The sequence below is a fragment of the Elephantulus edwardii genome, unplaced genomic scaffold (genome assembly GCF_000299155.1).
Source record: "Elephantulus edwardii isolate Elephantulus edwardi_28Jun2011 unplaced genomic scaffold, EleEdw1.0 scaffold00040, whole genome shotgun sequence".
Classification (NCBI taxonomy): Eukaryota; Metazoa; Chordata; class Mammalia; order Macroscelidea; family Macroscelididae; genus Elephantulus; species Elephantulus edwardii.
Window position 1 is genome coordinate 4,306,080 of NW_006399790.1, and position 18,130 is coordinate 4,324,209.

Here is an 18,130-nt window from a genome sequence, read left to right on the forward strand (position 1 = left end):
ATTAACAAAGTTAGTGGTGAAGAAAATGTAGGCTGAGCCTAGTTCAAGGCAGTATAAAGTTTGCTGTCTCCTTTGTTCACCCTTGTTGCACAGCAGTATGAGTGGCTTCATCTTCTTGTCTTCTGATCCAGTGGCAGCCCTCCTGCGAGCCTCACCTAAAGCCAGTTGGAGAGCTTCAAAGGAACTTGGAATAGTCATCTTGTTTGCAATCCACACCCCTGGAGGGGAAGGGGAAATGGTTGAAGCTGATCGCCTAGGAAAGCTCTTCACTGGAGGGCTCAATATAGAAAAAAAAAATGAGAAAGACCTGGAAACTGTATTTGGCAAGTATGGATGTAGAAGTGCTCTTGATGAAAAACCAAGAAACCAACAAATCAAGAGGATTTGCCTTTATCACTTTTGAAAGCCCTGAGGATGCCAAAGATGCAACCAGAGATATGAATGCAAAGTCCTTGGATGGAAAGGTTATCAAAGTGGAACAATACACTAAACCAACATTTGAAAGTAGTAGGCATAGACCCCCTCCACCTCCAAGAAGCAGAGGTCCTCCAAGAAGTCTTCAAAGTTGAATAAGAGGAAGTGGAGGAAGCAGGGGACCCCCCCTTCACATGAAGGTCACCTGGATGATGGTGGCTATTCTATAAATTTTAACATGGGTTATTCCCGGGGACCACTGCAAGTGAAAAGGAGACCACCACCACGAAGTGGAGGGCCTCCTCCTAAAAGGTCAGCCCCTTCAGGATGAGTTTGAAGCAGCAGTGATATGGGTGGAAGAGTATATTACGTGGAAGAGACAGTTATGGAGGTCCACTAAGAAGGGAAACCTTCCGTTTAGAGGTGTTTATTTGTCCTGAAGAGACAATGGATGTTCTACTAAAGATAGTTATTCAAGCAGAGATTACCCAAATTCTAAGTACGGATAAACCACCACCAAGAGATCATGATTATGGTCATTCCAGTTTATGCCATGACTACCCATCCAGAGGCTATAGTGATAGAGACGGGTTATGGTTGTGAACATGATTATTTGGATAGTCCAAGTGGAGGCTCCTACAGAGATTCCTATGAGAGTCATGGTAACTCACGTAGTGCTCCGCCTATACGAGGTCCCCTGCCATCTAATGGTGGAAGCAGTCACTATGATGATTACAGCAGCTCACGAGATGGATATGGTAGAAGTCAAGACAGTTACTCAAGCAGCTGAAGTGATCTATACTCAAGTGGCCGTAATCGGTTTGGCAGACAAGAACAAGGGCTTCCTCCTATGGAAAGGGGGTACCCTCCTCCATGTGAGTCCTATGGCAGTTCAAGCCACAGAACACCAAGAGGTGCTGGCCACAGAGGAAGCTAACCTGATAGAGTGGGAGGCAGAAGCAGATACTAAATCCAAACAAAACTTTGGACCAAAATCATTGTTCAATGAAACAAACAAAATTGGAACCTATTCTGTCATAACTACCCAAAGATAATTGAAAGGAAAAAATTGTGTTACTTTAAAAAATTTGCTGTTAAGTTCTCCTCCATAATTTTTATGTTCTTGTGAGGAAAAGCAGTAAACATGTTTACTTGTATATGCTTTTATGACTTTGCTTGAAATAAGCAAATGCTAAATGTGTAAGACTTGACTTGTGTAGTAGTGTTGTAATTCCTTTAACTGTTCCTGAAGGCCACTTTCTAATTTGATTAATCCCAGTAGATGAGGCAAGCAATGCTAAGATCTTTCACAGACATTTAGCCATCTAAAATGGAGAGGTGAATCATTCTGCCTATATAAACAAGCTAGATGGATAATATAGAATGGTGGTTGGGGTTGCTACTCTTTAAGATTTCAGGGTGTCTTCAGACACAAATATCAGTGTTCTCCGTGTGAAAAACCTGAGAACAGATGCTTACATAAGGAAAGTACTATTCACTTAGTTACCCCAAAAAGGCACATGGATATTGCAGGCCATATATTGCCTTTCTGACATTTCCTTGGGAACCTGCAAGAACCTCCTCTCTCCCTTCCCCCAATTAGAACATTTAAGTGTGTGTTAAACAACTATAGAGTACTAAATTTAAGTTTGGCCAAAACCAAAAAAAGAAAAGAAAAGAAAATATAGGCTGGAGAATTCTCACAGTACAAACTGACCCAATAATAGAAAAATAGAGCTGTGTAAATCCATCATATTTCAAACTTACAGTGCAATCATTTCAAAGTCAAAACCAATTACTTAATTTGTGAGGTGTGAAGTGGGCTGATACAGCAAATTAGGTTCTTCCACATTCTTCAGGAAAACCTGGGATTAGCTTGCATGTATGTTCATGACTAGGTTCATGACATTGATTTTGCTCACCATTATATAAATTCTTTGACGAATTGTTTTCCTTGGAATCAGCCATTATCATTTACAATTTCTTGGACTCACAGAAAAATAGGTTGTTATGGTTGTGTGCTGTTGAGTCAGGGTCAATCCATAGCTGACCCTCCAACAGGTTTTCAGAGGCAGTTTTAAATGCACAGGAGGAGATTGCCCATCTTTCGCCTATGAAGCACTAGTGGATCTGAAATGTGTGCCTTCAGGATTGCAGCTCCTTATCACTAGGCCACCAGAGCTCCCACTTAAATTTCATTTTACATACTCAAAATCTTTTCTGTCTTTCTTAACTCTTGCACAGTCCTTTTATTCTGAGAGATCATCCTTAGATTATAAATTTTTAAGTAGAGCAAAATAATAATAAATTATATTAATTTTCTGTGGTCAGATATTGTGTACTCTATTTAACAAATCCTCAAATTCATTCTTGTGAAGTTAGTACCAACTCAAAGTGGACCCTCTATTGGGTTTCCTATTTGCTGTACAGGAGATTTCCCATCTTTTCCCAACAGAATCACTGGTAGATTTGAACTGCCACGACTAGACAGTACATAAGAACATGTACTGTCTAGGCGCCTGCAACTCATAGCAACCCTGTGTACACATCTCTGAAGCCTGCTCTGTCCTGAGCCAATCTCTCCGACGCTGAAACACCACCCTCCAATGCCCCAATTACTGTATCAATCCATCTCTGGGGACTTCCTCTCCCACGCTGACCCTCCACCCTTCTGAGCATGATGTCTTTCTCCAAGGACTGGTCCTACCTGGCCACATGCCCAAAGAATGTAAGACGGAGCTTCAAAATCCTAGCCTTCTGAGGGAGGGGAAATTAATCATTGGGTTGTACAATTTGATGGGGCGGGGTGTGAAGAAAATGGAAAAAATTTGTTTGAATTTGAATTCTAATTTTGTATTAAAAGTATTATTTTTTAAAAAAAGTAGTAGTAAAAAACAAAACAAAACAAACTAGCTTCCAAAGTGAACCTTGGTTTCACCCTCTCCAAGACAGATTTATTTGTTTTTTTTGGCAGTCCAGGGTATGTTCAATATTCTTCTTCAGCACCACAAGTCAAAGACGTCAATTCTTCTGTCACCTTCAGTCGTGTCCAGCTCTCTGATGCATAGCAAGTAATTGCAAATACCATGGCATGGATCAGGCGCATAGAGGGGATTTAGCAATGCAGTTACTTAGGGATTAAGCCACCAGAATTCCTTATTCAATATGATGTAAAAATATGTTTTCATAGATTTGCATGAGATCACTCTATTGGCCATTTATTCTTGTGTTGATAGTATTTTTTAAAAAGAAAATAGACACAAATTGTTTCAATGGTCATTCTTTTTCCTCTGCTGGTTATAATGAATAAAAGTGACAAGTTGGGTTTTTTTTTTATGTTAGAATGCCTCATTTTCACACTTGTTTCTTCTTTTCTTATCCACATCTCCAGGAGAGATACTGAAACTACTACTTTAACAGATACTCTATTGATATCTCATATATCCTTCCCTCTGGTCATGTTAAAATCAATAAATATTTCTCCAAATAATTTTATTCTTTAGACTAGCAACATTCTGATCAGAAACTAAAGTCAGAGATAAAGGATTTAACCCTTTCATTTTCACTGCCAAAAAACCCCTCTAGTGGCCTATTGGATAGGAAGTTGGACTACAAACTCAAACATGCACAGTTCAAATCCACAAACTGTTCCTGAGGAGAAAGATGAGCCATTTCCTCCCTTAGGATTTACAGCCTCTGAAAACACTGGATAGTTAGTTATGGGTCAGCTCCAATTTGATGCAATGAGTTCAATTGAAATGTTGAAAGTCTTCAGCAAAGGCTAAGTACTGCTATTTTCCAAGTGTCTAGGGGCAGACTATTTAAACTTTATAAATTGTTATTTTAAGTGTGAATTTCTAAATTATAGAATTACGAACATGGAAAATGTTATTAATAACATTTCAACATCCACTAGGTAAATGAACTTCTTAAGTCAGGAAAAATATTTCTTTCAAAATAACCAATAATTAATTTAAGATAGAGGTGAGAATGTGAGGCAGTAAGGACACTAGAATAATGGGAGTGGAAAAACCAGCACAGAAGCATTGAGAAGAATAGCCAATGTCATGGAACAATTTATATAGAAATTGTTTAGTGGGAATCTAAACACATCAAAATATAATTTAAAAATAGAAAATGGTTCTTTATTGCAGTTATTTCTGTAGCCTTTAATTTACTCAAAGATAATATAAATTAATGTTATAATGGAAGCTGAGAAATTAACCTTATTGAATTACATATCTGCTAAAGGAAAATATCAATACATTTTTTCTATTGTTACTTGTACTTGTGTTTTCTTTTAAGTGATCTTAAGAGTTTAAATTTTTTAAATCCCCATTCTTAATAATAAATTTAAGAACTCTGATGTTTTAGTTCTGTTAATATGATTTTGTGAATTGCCCCGTGAAAGGAACAGAACAAAAATACTGATAAATGTTTCCGTTTTTAAAGGTCTATGCCTTTTCTGTTTTGCATCATGAAACCTATGTATCCAGTCTACTTGCTCACAATGGGAACCATGCATTTGGCTTTATTCCAAGCCATCTTTCCAATCCTGGTGTCTCCTTCCTTGTCACTGTAAGCCAGTTGTAGTTTCTATAGACTAAGTTTATTGGACAAAGATCTACTTTTAGTTTATGTTACTTTCTAAATCTGAAGTGTGAATAGCAACATCTGTTCTTTTCCATTTTCTCTCAAACATGTGTTAAAATGATTATATTTAAAACAAAGAGAAAAATCACCTCTGTCAGTAATACCCAAAGTAGCTAGATGGTTTTATGAGTGTCTTAAATATTTTGGCTGTGATATCTGAGGTTTGAAGTTTAAATATCTATTATGTTCCCTGTCATAAAGCCCTTAGGGATGGCCTGCTCTCATAAGCATTGCTTTGTATGTATTACATTTACAGCAACCTCTCATTTTATAATCAGCACTTGATTTGGATTCTACGAAGACTTTCAATCACATAACTTCCAAATGAAGACAAGTGTATCATTTATATCTATGTGGAACTCTGGTAGCTTAGTGGTAAAAAATTGTGCTGCCAGTGCAAATGTATGTGGTTTGAATCCACCAACTACTCCACAGGAGAAAGATGGTCAGTCTCCCCTAGTACAATTTTCTGCCTCTGAAAACCCATTGGAGGGTCACATATGGGTCGATTCTGACTCAGTGGTACACAAAAAAATAACAATAATATGTTTCTCTACATACATAACTAATAACATCTTGATAAAGGGAACTCTAGTAGCCCAGTTGTAAAGAGTTGCACTGGCAACCCAAAGGTACAAGGTTCAAATCCACTAGCTACTCTGCAGGAGAAAGATGAGCAGTCTCATCCTGTGAAAGTAAATGCCTCTGAAAACCTGCTAGAGTGTCAGCTAAGGGTCAGTTCTGACTTAGTGGTATACACATATAGAGATAGATAGATAGAGAGAGAGAGACAGACAGACAGACAGATCTAAGGCATTGCACTACCAATTCAAAGGCAGGCAGTTTGAATTAACAAGCTGCTCTGAGGGAGCAAGATGGGTGCTTTCATTCCACGTAATTTTCAGCGTCTGAAAAGTTGCTAGAGGGTCAGCCATGAGTCAGTTCTAACTCCACAGCAACAAATGAGTGAGTGATATATGCTGCTATTTACTGTTGTGTGCTGTCAAGTCAGAAGTGGCATTACCTATTTTAAGCATTCTTATATTTACAGCCTACAGTTGCCTTACTTTATTGTCATCTAAATGTCTTCATGCTGATTTTGACTCTTGATTCCCAAATGCCAGGACTTTCTCTCATGGAGCTGCTGAGTGGGTTCAACCTTTGAGTTAGCAGCCTAATGACACTTGACAACAACAAACTGCATGAGAGGAGATTGTTCATCATTCTCCATCAGAGCAGCAGGTGGATTTGAACTGCCAGACAGGTGTGGCTTTTTGGTTAGCAGCACACTATTTTATGGACTATATCACCAGAGCTGCCCTAGGTAGACAGGAAAGCAGATGGGAAGATAGAGACACTTGTTAAGTGTTATCAAGTTGAGTGCAACTTATAGCAACCATATCAACAACAGATCTGAAACTTGTCCCAACCTGTGCTGTCCTTACCATCAATGATATACGTGAGCCTATTGTTACTATGTCAGTCTATTGCATTGCGGGTCTTTCTCTGTTTTGCTGACCTTCCACCTTTCCTAAGTATGACACTACTTTCTAGGGATCGGCCCTCCTAACCAGAAGTTCAAATTATATGAGATGAAGCTTTGTCTTATTTGCCTCCCAGGAGCATTTTCTGGTTGCATTTTCTCCACAGCATATCTGCTTGTTCTTTTGACAGTCCATGGAATAGTCTTTACTTTTTTCTCCAACACCATAACTCAAAGGCATCAATTCTTCTGTGATACTTAGTTATTGTCTAACTTTCCAATGCACTGGGTGCATATTAATCTTTAAACCTACATCACTGCACTTTAGCACTTTACAGAGGTCCTTGACAGCAGATTTTCCCAATGTAACACATCTCTGGATCTCCTGACTACCAGTTACCAAGAATTCAAGCAAGTTAAAATCATTCACAACTTTGATCTCCATCTCTCATAATGCTTCCTATCGGCTCAGTGGTGAGGATTTCTTTTTATTCTTGATGTTGAGATGTTATCCATATTGAAGTCTGTAGTCTTTGATCTTCTGCAGCAAGTGTTTCATGTCCACTTCACTTTCAGCAAGTAAGGTTGCATCATTTGCATAACAAAAATTGTTGGTGAAACTCCCTCTGATCCTAATGCCACATTCCTCTTCATAAAACAAAAAAATTCCTCTTTGTGCAATTTAGAGCCTCTAAAAACACACTCTGGTAGCCAAGTGGTAAGAAGATGCACTGCAATCCTGAAGGCATGTGGCTCAGTTAGAGAAGGATGGGCAATCTCCACCCTTTCAATTAACTGACTCTGAAAACTTGCTGGAGGTTCAGTTATGTGTCAGTGCCAATGTGATGGTACACAACAAAAATAAAAACTCATGGAGGGTCAGCTATGATTCTAAGAAGTGGAAAGAAACAAGCAAGTTTCCTGAGAGCTGTGGTACCTAAGTTTGTTACACACAAGTCAGAACTAACCTCACAGCACCTAACAACAACATATTAAAATACTAAGATTTGGGGGTTCATTGGCTATAAGAGCTAATGTTACTAATAATAACAAAAATTGTTTGTAACACAGACCCCACAATATCTGGAGACATGTAGGTGGAAATGTAGTGTGTTGGGTTGCTAAATCAATATTGAAATGAGATATATCTGGCACAGTGAGAAAATATTTGCTGAGATTGTCACTTGCAATAACATGAATGACAGCAATATGATGACTCGACATCTACTTTAAGGTTTTTGGTAAGGCATTATAAAGAGATATTATAAAGAGTTATTGGCTGATATGGAGGCAGGAATATTTAGCAAGTAGTGAAAGTTCAGAATGTTTGTCCTGAAAAGGGCTATACAACCAGACTTATTCTAAACTAAAGACTGAATGAAAGGCACAGTGAGAGACTCCTCAGTTGGACAATGTAATTCAGTTTTACAGCAATGGCTAGATTATGGAGAGTTCCATTCTTCAGATAGAGTAAAAATTAGCCTCTATTAAGTTGAGAACCAGAGATGTAGGCACTAGTGTGCTAGAAAACGTTAAACAATGGAGTATTAAGAGGTAAATAAATACAGAACCTTTACTTAGAGTATTTATCATTGTATATATTACAAGTATTCCAACTACAGCAGTCTTTAAGCTATCAACATGATTATCAGTTGGCTCTCAAAATTCCTGAAGACTAAATAATCACCTCTTGCTAATCAGTACCAACTTGCTGCTTATAGCACACCATTAACATAGAACCAAAGAATACATTATATACTTCTTAATTTTTAAAACAATTTTGATTTGGTTATAGGCACTGTAAATATTTAGAATCAAATAAACCTTCATGATACTGTTACCAAAAATATCATGGCTTCTTATTTGTAAGAGGAAAAAAAAGTAGATTGTCAAACCTATAGGGTGTCTAAAAAGAGTAAAATCCCCAAAGTCCTCTTCAATAGATAGTAATAAAGGAGGAACTTATGACAAGGTATTGTAGGGAGTCTTGGCTAGTAAGAACCAAGGAATTTGGCCACAGAGAACAAAATCAGCTATAACTAAGTAGCTCTTAACTGCAAGAGCAGTAGTTCTTGATGTGTTCTCCTCAAGATTCACTGACTGCTCTGTGTTAGTACTACTGGTTTGCTCCCATTTTCCCCTTTGCTGAATAGGAATGCTTTTACAGTTTTGCTATTCCAGTATCACTTGTACTGTTTATTTATGTGAGGAGAGAGTTGATGGTTATAGTGGTTTTCTCTTCCTCTTGTAACAAATCATCACAAATTTAGTGGCTTAAACCAACATAAATTTGTTATTTTACAGTTTTATAGACCATACATCCAATGTAGGTCTCTCTGGGCTAAAAGTGAAGTATTGGCAGGGCTACATTTCTTTTGAAGGCTCTAGTAGATAAATAGTTTTCCTGTCTTTTTCCACATTCTAGAAACTTCCCTTATTCCATAGTTCATGTACTTCTTTCCCCATCTTAATTTACTTGTTGAGCAGGTGGAAGAATCCATTATCACTCAGTTCTAAATGGCAGTCTTATTGCCAGCATTACAACTTTAGGTCTGCTCTGTCATAAACTGAACTCCATCTGTATGGGACACACACACACACACACACACACACACACACACACACACACACTCATTCATTCATTTATTTATTTTTAAAGCTCCAAGAATTTACAGAACAGATAAGCTGTAGTGTTTCAAAAACTGGATGCAACACTTAACAGGTACTTGGCCACCTGACTAGAAATTATTCACATTCAAAGAAAAATTTCCAAAATAATGAGGAAATGATAAAACAATATCATGAACATATCATGTAAGTAAAGTTTTACTTAAAGTAGTTTTAAAATGCATGCAGTAGTACAGTGATAGGAACTGCCAGATATTCAAGGCACATTCAGAAGAAGACATAGAATGAGGGCTATCTTTGCTGATCTAAGATGTATTTTGACTAAGAGCAAAGAATGCAAGATTTGTGTTTTATTGACTCAATAAAGGCATTCAACTATGTAGAGGATACTAAATTATGGGTGAAATTGAGAATGAGAATTCTAGAGCATTTAATTGTAGAACTGTACATTCTGTACAAAAAATAAAGTAACCACTGCAAGGGGTGGAGCTGATGGGATAATGCATACTTTTAACTTAGGAAAGTTTATATCCTTTCATCATACTTATTCATCGGTCGATAAATAATCCCAGAAACTGGACTGTGTGAGGAAGAATATTGCATTAGTATTGGAGGAGGACTCATTATAAGCAGTTATAAACAGATGACACAAGCTTTTTGTTGAAAGTGGAGAGAATATGAAGCACTTACTTCAGAGTACTTATAAAGTAACACTAAACAAAAAGTCCTACCAATTAGATCAATTAACAATATCATGTTTGTTGTTGTTGCTGTTGTTGTATACCGTAGAGTCAGAACCGATAGCTGGCCCTCCTATGAGTTTTCAGAGGCAGTTAATCACACGGGAAGAGACTGCCACCCTTTTCCAGAGGAGCAGTTGGTTGCACCAAACCACGTCCCTTCAGAATTGCAGCGCAACTTCTAGCAACTAGGCTCCAACAACATAATAAACAGAAAAAATATTAAAGTTCTTATAGACTGTATTGTACTTGAGTCTACAATCAGTGCACAAAAAAAGTAGCAGTCAGGAAATCAAATGATATATAATGAATACAGTGGACAAATCTTAAGACAGAACTCTTTAAATTTTGAAAAGGGGGGTAAAAAGTCACTTTAAAAATGGAACCTGATGGAAACCATAGTATTTTCAATAGCCTCCTGTGCATGTTAAATGTGGAAAATGAATTAAGAACCCTTTTCATTCATTCATGGTGATGAATATTCAATATATCATGGGCTGCCAGAAGAACAAACATATCTGTGTGGACGAAGTGCAGCAAGTGTGCTCCTGAGAGGCAAGAAGGATGAGACTATATCCCGTACTTTGGGCATGTTTTCAGGAGAGCAAAGTCTTTTGATAAAGTCATCATATTTGGAAAAGTAGAGTCACAACAAAAGTCTTGAATGACATGCATCGACACACCTGCTACACCAGTGGGCTTAAACGTAGCAACTATTATAAGATTAGAATGAGATCAGGCAGCATCACATAGCATTGCTATGTGAACCAATTTGGAAACAACAACAACACATGAACATATACACACACAAAGAAGCCAAGTTGTCTTATTTACTAGAAATAATCTTTTTCTAAGAAAAATCTCAGGGAGAAAGCTCAAAAAGTTGATGAAACAAATTATAGTTCGTCCTTTTGTTTATCATGTGTGATTATTATTCAGTTTACTAGTCTTATGGAAAAGTCCTTCAGCCAAAAATGTTGGATTAAATATTAATTCTGGCACATTAAATTGACAGATGAATGAAACCACTCCTTTTCATGTATAACTCTGTTCAGGCAGCATCTCACCATGCAAATAGCTAGCCAAATAACTAAGAAATTGGCATTTGTTGTAAGTCAACTATGCTTATATATTTTCTTGAAATTATTTTTTAAAGTAATTTTGTCCTCCCTACATTTACTTCTAGTACAAATGCTATTTCTCCACATATTTTTTTCTTCCTGTCTGCCATTTTTTTTATGATGAGTCTACTAGTTAAGTATATAAAAATATAGTTACCTTTGAGTATTCATCTACAACTTTTTGGGTTATGTAAAATGAAATTGAATATAAATATGGGCATTGCCATTTCTCCCCTTTAAATATTGCCAAGTATACTTAAAAGGTGTTTATTTGAAATTATATAGTATATATGTACAATTTATATAAAATAAAAATAGTTTTATGCATTTTTAAATGTTAAAAAGCACTTGGAATTTTTAATCTTTCACCCTTAGAGAGAAATATAAGACTGTGGTGTTTCCATTACACTAAAATAATTTGAGAAAGAAAAATGTCAATCAACAGGTTTGTTTGAGCTACATTATGCCAGAAAAATGATTGAACTGATTTTTTGACAGTATGGAGTTTTTACTATTGACTGAAACGAGCAGATGTTTTGGCATAATGTAGAGACAATTAAAGCATCCTGAACAGATGAGACTCCTATCTTATTTTCAAAGACATGTGAAAGGAATTTGACAACTTCATTTGGAAATAAATTATAATGTTTAATGACTGTCATTCTTTGGAAAGCCTTACTTGGATCTATTCTAAGTCCCACACTCTTTATTTGAAAATCTGGTTTTGTTCTTATGCTGTTTCTAATGAAGTTTGAGAATATTCATTCTAGTTATCATAAAAACTGTTGTATGCCATTTTCACAATATCCTTTGGGTAGTCAACATGGATATTACACTTATATATAAATTCCATTCTTTAACATACATTGATTAATCACTATTTACAAGGCATGCTATTAGATACTTTAGAAAATCCATAAATACCTTCGCCATGTGCTAAGTCTAATGGAAAAGGTATTTCACAGCCATTTGTATCTGTAATTAATGAAGATCATCTTTGTTAACATTTATAATATTTGTTTTTAGTTGTTCTATATCCATTTTTCCGACCTTGCTCTAGATTCTATAAATGCAAAGATTATTTCTGAAATGTTCATGATTCAAAATAGTTACAAAATAATTCTGAAGTAACTGGTTTCATAAATAAACCTAATACTTGGTTTTAATTTCACATCATACTTAACATTGTGAATTATCTTCAGTTAAATGTTTTCTTTTTAATAAATGTAAGTTAAGGAAACTTTTCTATCTTAATCTTAAATATTTAAGTCTTAGGGGAAAATGAAGCATAATTTTAGGTTATGAAAAGACAGAGAACCTGTGGCTTGATCTTTCATTTGTCATGTGACTAAAATATTATATCATAGCTTGAGAAACAATTAATTCAAAGTAATCAGATGACAATACTTTGTTTTGGAATGCTACCGGTTTCAAAATTACATATACTAGATGACTCATTAATTAAAAGACAAAATTTCTGGCTATATACTTGAATTTGTTTTTAAAAACTTAGAGCACTGTACAAAGGATATGGACATTTCATTTGCTTTAGATAATGTATTGATAGTCTACACCTATTTATAGAATTTTAACTATGAATTCTCTGTCAGAAGCTGTTATATTATTGTTATATGCTGCCTAGTTGCTGCAACTATGTACAAAAGTTCTAAAGCCTTCCCTGTCCTGAGCTAATCACACTGACTCTGACATACCTACCCCTATTAACATGTCAATTTATCTTGTCCAGGAGCTTCCTCTCCTGCATGTTCCCTCTACGCTTCAAAGCAAGATGTCCTTCCTCCTGGCCAAATGTTCAAAGTATGTTAGACAGAGCTCCAAAATCATTGCCTCCAAGGAGCAACTTGGTTTTACCCTATTCAGGACAAACCTTTTTGTCTTTTTTCACAGTCCATGTAAGTTCAGTACTCTTCTCCTGCATCACAACTCAACGGCATCAATTCTTCTTCTGTCATCCTTAGTTATTGTCCAACCCTCCGGTGCATAGACAGTAATTGTCAAGACCATGGACTGGATAACACGCACCTTAGTCTCAAGACTGACAACTTTGCTATTTAGCATTCTGGAGAAGCCTCTGAAAGCAGATTCTCTTAGTGAAATTTGTCCTTTGATTTCCTCACTGCTTGTGCCAATAATGTTATTGATTGTGGAACCAAGCAAACGGAAATTGTTAATAACCTCAAACTTTTCTCCATCCATCATGTTGCTCTCTGCAAGCAAACACTTGAGGTCCTCCTCAATTTCGGGAAGCAAGGTTGTGTCATGTGTATATTAAAGGTTGTTGATTAATCTTCCTCCAAAATATGAGGATGAACTAATTCTTAGTCTATAATTTGTATTGAATGAGTCAAACAACAACAATTAACAAAGATAACACTTAAAGGCAAAAAAGCAGCATTTATTAAGTTGGTATATATTGGCTAAAACATTATGCTAGGAAAGGTGGAGAGTCATCGAAAGAAAGTGAGTAACAGTGATCCTAACAGTGGGCTCACTGTGGACTCGGGCATGGCAGAGACCATGAGGTCAGTGCAGAATAAGATTCCAATCTATTGTTTATAGGGTCACTAAAGTGACCTGAAGTGCAGGCTAGATTTAGAAGAGGCGTGGCACTAGGGATATTATAGCTAATGTCAGATGCATCTTGGCTGAAAGCAGAGAGTACCAGAGGAATGTCTGTGTTTCATTGACTATGCAAAGGCATTTGACTGTGTGGATCACAGTAAACTGTAGCTGACTCTGAGAAGAATGGGAATCCCAGAACACTTGATTGTGCTTATATGAAACTTATACTTGGACCAGGAGGCAGTCGTCAGAAGAGCAAGGAAACACTGTATGGTTCAAAACTGGGAATGATGTGCGCCAAGTATGTGTCCTATCTCCATATCTTTTTAATCTATATGTGGAACAGATTATCCGGGAGGCTGTTCTCTGTGAGGAGAAGTGTGGCATCAGGATTGGAGGTAGATTCATCAGCAGTCTGCATCATGCAGATGACACAACCCTGTTTGCTGAAACTGAGGAGGACCTGAAGCACTTGCTACAGAGGATCAAGGACTGCAGCCTTCGATATGGACTGAAGCTCAACATAAAAAACACCAAGATTCTCACCACTGAGCTGATTGGCAGCAACATGATGGATGATGAAGAGATTGAGATTCTTGATAGCTTTAGTTTGCTTGGTTCTACAATCAACACTCCTGGTACCAGAAGCCAGGAAATGAAAAGATTAATTGTATTGAGAAAGTCTGCTGTCAGAGACCTCTCTAAGGTACTGAGGAGCAATGATGTCACTCTGGATACTAAGGTGTGACTGTTACAGTCAGTGGTCTTTGCAATTACTTGCTATACATCGAAGAGCTGGACAATGACTAAGGCTCATAGAAGGAGAGTTGATGTCCTTCAGCTGAATGTACTGCAAGAAGAACAATAAAGTTTGTCCTGGAAAGGGTAAAGCCAGGTTGCTCCTTGGAAGCAAGAATTCTGAAGCTCCATCTGACATACTGTGGAAATGTTGCAAGGTAGGTTCAATCCTTAGTGAGGGACATCATGCTTGGGAGGGTAGAGGCACAGCACAGGAGAGGAGGACACTCGATGAGATAGACTGAGTCTGTCACTTGGGTAATGGTGATAGGCGTGTTGGAGACAATAAGATTGGCAAGGGATAGAGCAGGTTTTAGGGCTGTTGTACACAGGGTTGCTATGGGTTGCAAGTGACTCGATGGCACATAGTAACAACAACAAAGGGCATATAATAACAGAAACATACAGGTTAAAATAAATAGTAAAAACAAATATTTTTTCAAGTTTTTATTTAATTTTGTTATTATACTAGTTTATATACAAAATTCAAATACATTTTAAAGACAAATATTTTAATGAGGTTGAGAAGGAGAGTGAAGGCTTACATTCACTCTACATATATCTAATACTAGATAAGATTGGGGTATATAGATAGATAAGGAATAATTCCAACTCTTAAATAACTTAATTCCATAGGGAAAAAATATGATCATTTAAAAATATCACTTCCTATTAATGTAGGGGATCTGGTAGCTTAGGGGGCTCTGGTAGTATAATCTATAGGGAAGGGTACTGCAAAAGCCAAATGCTGCTCAGCTCCAACAGTTTAAATCCTCCAGCAGCTCTGCAGGATAAAGATGAGCAGTCTCCTCCCTCTACAGTTTATATCCTTAGAAACCTGACTGTTGACTTGTTATGTACCATTGATCTAGTGATCTAGAACATCAGTTGACCCTCCAGTGGGCTTTCAGAGGCAATTAATCACACAGTAAGAGATAGCCCATCCTTCTCCAGTGGAAACCTTATAAAGGGTTGCTAAGAATCAGAACAGATTCAACAACAAGGAGTGAGAGGAATAATGGAGAGGTCAGCATATGTCCTAGAAAAAGAAATAGGAATTCTAAAAAGAATATAATTTGCAGTGTGCCTTTTAAAGAGGGCGGAGTTGTTTGAAATGAGCCTGATAGCTTAATTAACAGGGAATTTAAGCAGTCTTGTAATTGTTTTGGGGAAACTAAGACTTATCTTGATTTCTTAAGAATCAAATTATGCCAAAGGATGATAGGTAACCTAGAGTGATTATAATCACAGAATTGGAAACCATGGGATATAATTAACATTCCCTTTTAGAAGGATAATGGTATTGTGGTATTGTGGTCCATTTTTAGGAAGTTAATATTGTAAATGAGAAATAGAGACTTTAAATTATTTCATTTTAAGTCATGTTTTATTGTCCCTACCCTTGTTACCTTGCATTGCCAACACGAATTTTCACTCTTGGTAGAACTCATTTGTAATGTAACTTTAACATGTCCAAAACACCCAGATCAAGAATAGCTTTTAAGATAAGGTTGTGTGAAAGAACAGAAAGTGCCAGTTCTACATCTTTCCATGACACTACTCATTTAAGGGGCTATAAAAACTATGACCATATATTTTCCACACTACCTGACAATTTTCTTTTTAGAAAGATAAAATTCAATTTTATGAGCTCTTTCAAATAATTTTACTCATTTTTTTTACAATGTAGTAAGTAAGCAAGCAACTAATTAGGGATATATTTAAATTCAAGAAAAATAATTTATAAGTGCTTCACTCACTCACTTATTCATTCCCATCAACTTGGAACTAACTCAGCTGACTCTCCAGTGTATTTTCTGAGGCTATAAATCACGTAAGAGGAGACTGGCCATCTTTGTACTTATAAATCTGCATTTAATGGGGCAGATGAACTAAGAAATATGTAAAAAGAATTTGAGTATAAATCAAAAAGGCAAATAGGAGGGGATATTCATTGAAAACATACTAAAACCTAAAAAGAAAAGCTTGATTAGGATGAATACTAGTGGATAGATATTACTTCAAAGAATTAAATCATTGAGAACAAGGACATTTGACCTATCTATTAAACATCATTTGACCTTAAAAGTCCAAATATTACTTCAAAGGTCTTCTTAAAAGATATTACTTAAAAATAGGGAGCTCTGGTGGCCTAGTGCAAGAAGCTGCACTGCAATCTCAGAGGTATGCGGTTCGAATCCACCAGATGCTTTGCTGGAGAAGGAGGGGCAGTCTCCTCCTGTACCAGTCAGATCTGATTTGACAGTGCATACACAAAAAATAATAATAATAATAAAAATCTTACTTAAAATAAGGGATACATGTTGGGTAGCTGTTCCCCAAATGAGTTAGGTGTGAATAAAAGGGCTGATAAGAGAATCAGATTTATTTCCAGATAAATAGCACAAACTATTAACTTTTATAAGAAATATTGGTTACTTTACAGTTTATATCTTTTTTATTAAGTGTTATTGTTATTTCAAGTTTAAAGTCTCTATCATAGTTGAACCAAGTAATTCTCTTTACGCTGAAAAAATCAAAAGAAAAAAGGAAGGGGGAGGGAAAAGACAAAACCCTCAAATATTTCAATGGCATTGGCTTTGAGTCTGAACCAGGTCTTCAGTGGGTTTCTAAGAGTGTAAATCACATGGGAGGAGATTGTCCATCTTCCTCCAATGGAACTACTAGTAGATTCAAAGCAGTGAATCTTTGTAAGCCCAAAGGTTAACAAAACAACTTCCTACAGACCAGGCTATCAAAACTCCCTTCTGAGTGAGGTCCTTTATTGAATGAACTACCAAGACTACAACTATAGTCAAAGGACTATTGCAATGATTCATAATGGGACCTCTAAGGGGAGATTTGGTGGCCTAGTTGAGCTGTCAATCCTGCGAGCAGTTCAAATTCACCAGTTTCTCGAAAGGAGAAAGAGAATCTTCTCCCATGCAATTTACATTCTCTGAAAACCCTCTAGAGGATCTTCTATAAGTCTGTTTTTATTTAATAGCACATAATGAAAGAGTGAACATGTATTTTTTTTTCTACTAGTTTCTTTACAAAACTAGAATACAAATTCGAACAAATTATTTCAATTTCCCTCACCCTCAAACTGTACAACCCAATGATTAATCCTTCCTTCCCCTGCACATCCACATCCCTCTGCTTCCAGCCTCTCCCACTCCTCCTGGATCCTTATACTCATTTTACAATTATGGTTTTATACAATATTTATCCTTGTGGGAATGAATTAGTTCACTCAGCATAATGCTCTCCAATCCTTCCCAAGTTAGGTAATAATTTACAAAGTTATTGCTCCTGCATGCTGCATAGTATTCCATTGTGTGAATGTACCATAATTTCTCAATCCACAGGTTTGTGGTTGGACATTTGGGCTGTTTCCATGTTCTTGCAATGGTGAATAATGCTGCTATGAACATTTGTGTCCAAATCTCAGTTTGTGCCTCAGTTCTCATATTCTCAGGGTATTCCAAGTAGTGGAATAGCTGGGTCATATGGAATTTCCATGTTCAGCTTTTTGAGGAAGCACCTTCCAGAATGGTTGCATGAATGCATCGATTTTGATGTGTTAGATATTAAAAGGAAAAGCTTCCCAAGAGACTAGCTTCCATGTTGGTGTGTAAGAAGAATCTATCTATTATGGATTAAATTGTGTCCTTCCAAAATATGTGTTGTAATCTTAACCCTGTAAG

General features: G+C 36.6%; 1 pseudogene; it reads left to right on the plus strand.

The window, feature by feature from the left end:
• The first annotated feature begins 235 nt into the window (after window positions 1-235).
• LOC102859933 lies at window positions 236-1,469 on the plus strand (annotated as a pseudogene).
• Window positions 1,470-18,130: the final 16,661 nt, after the last annotated feature.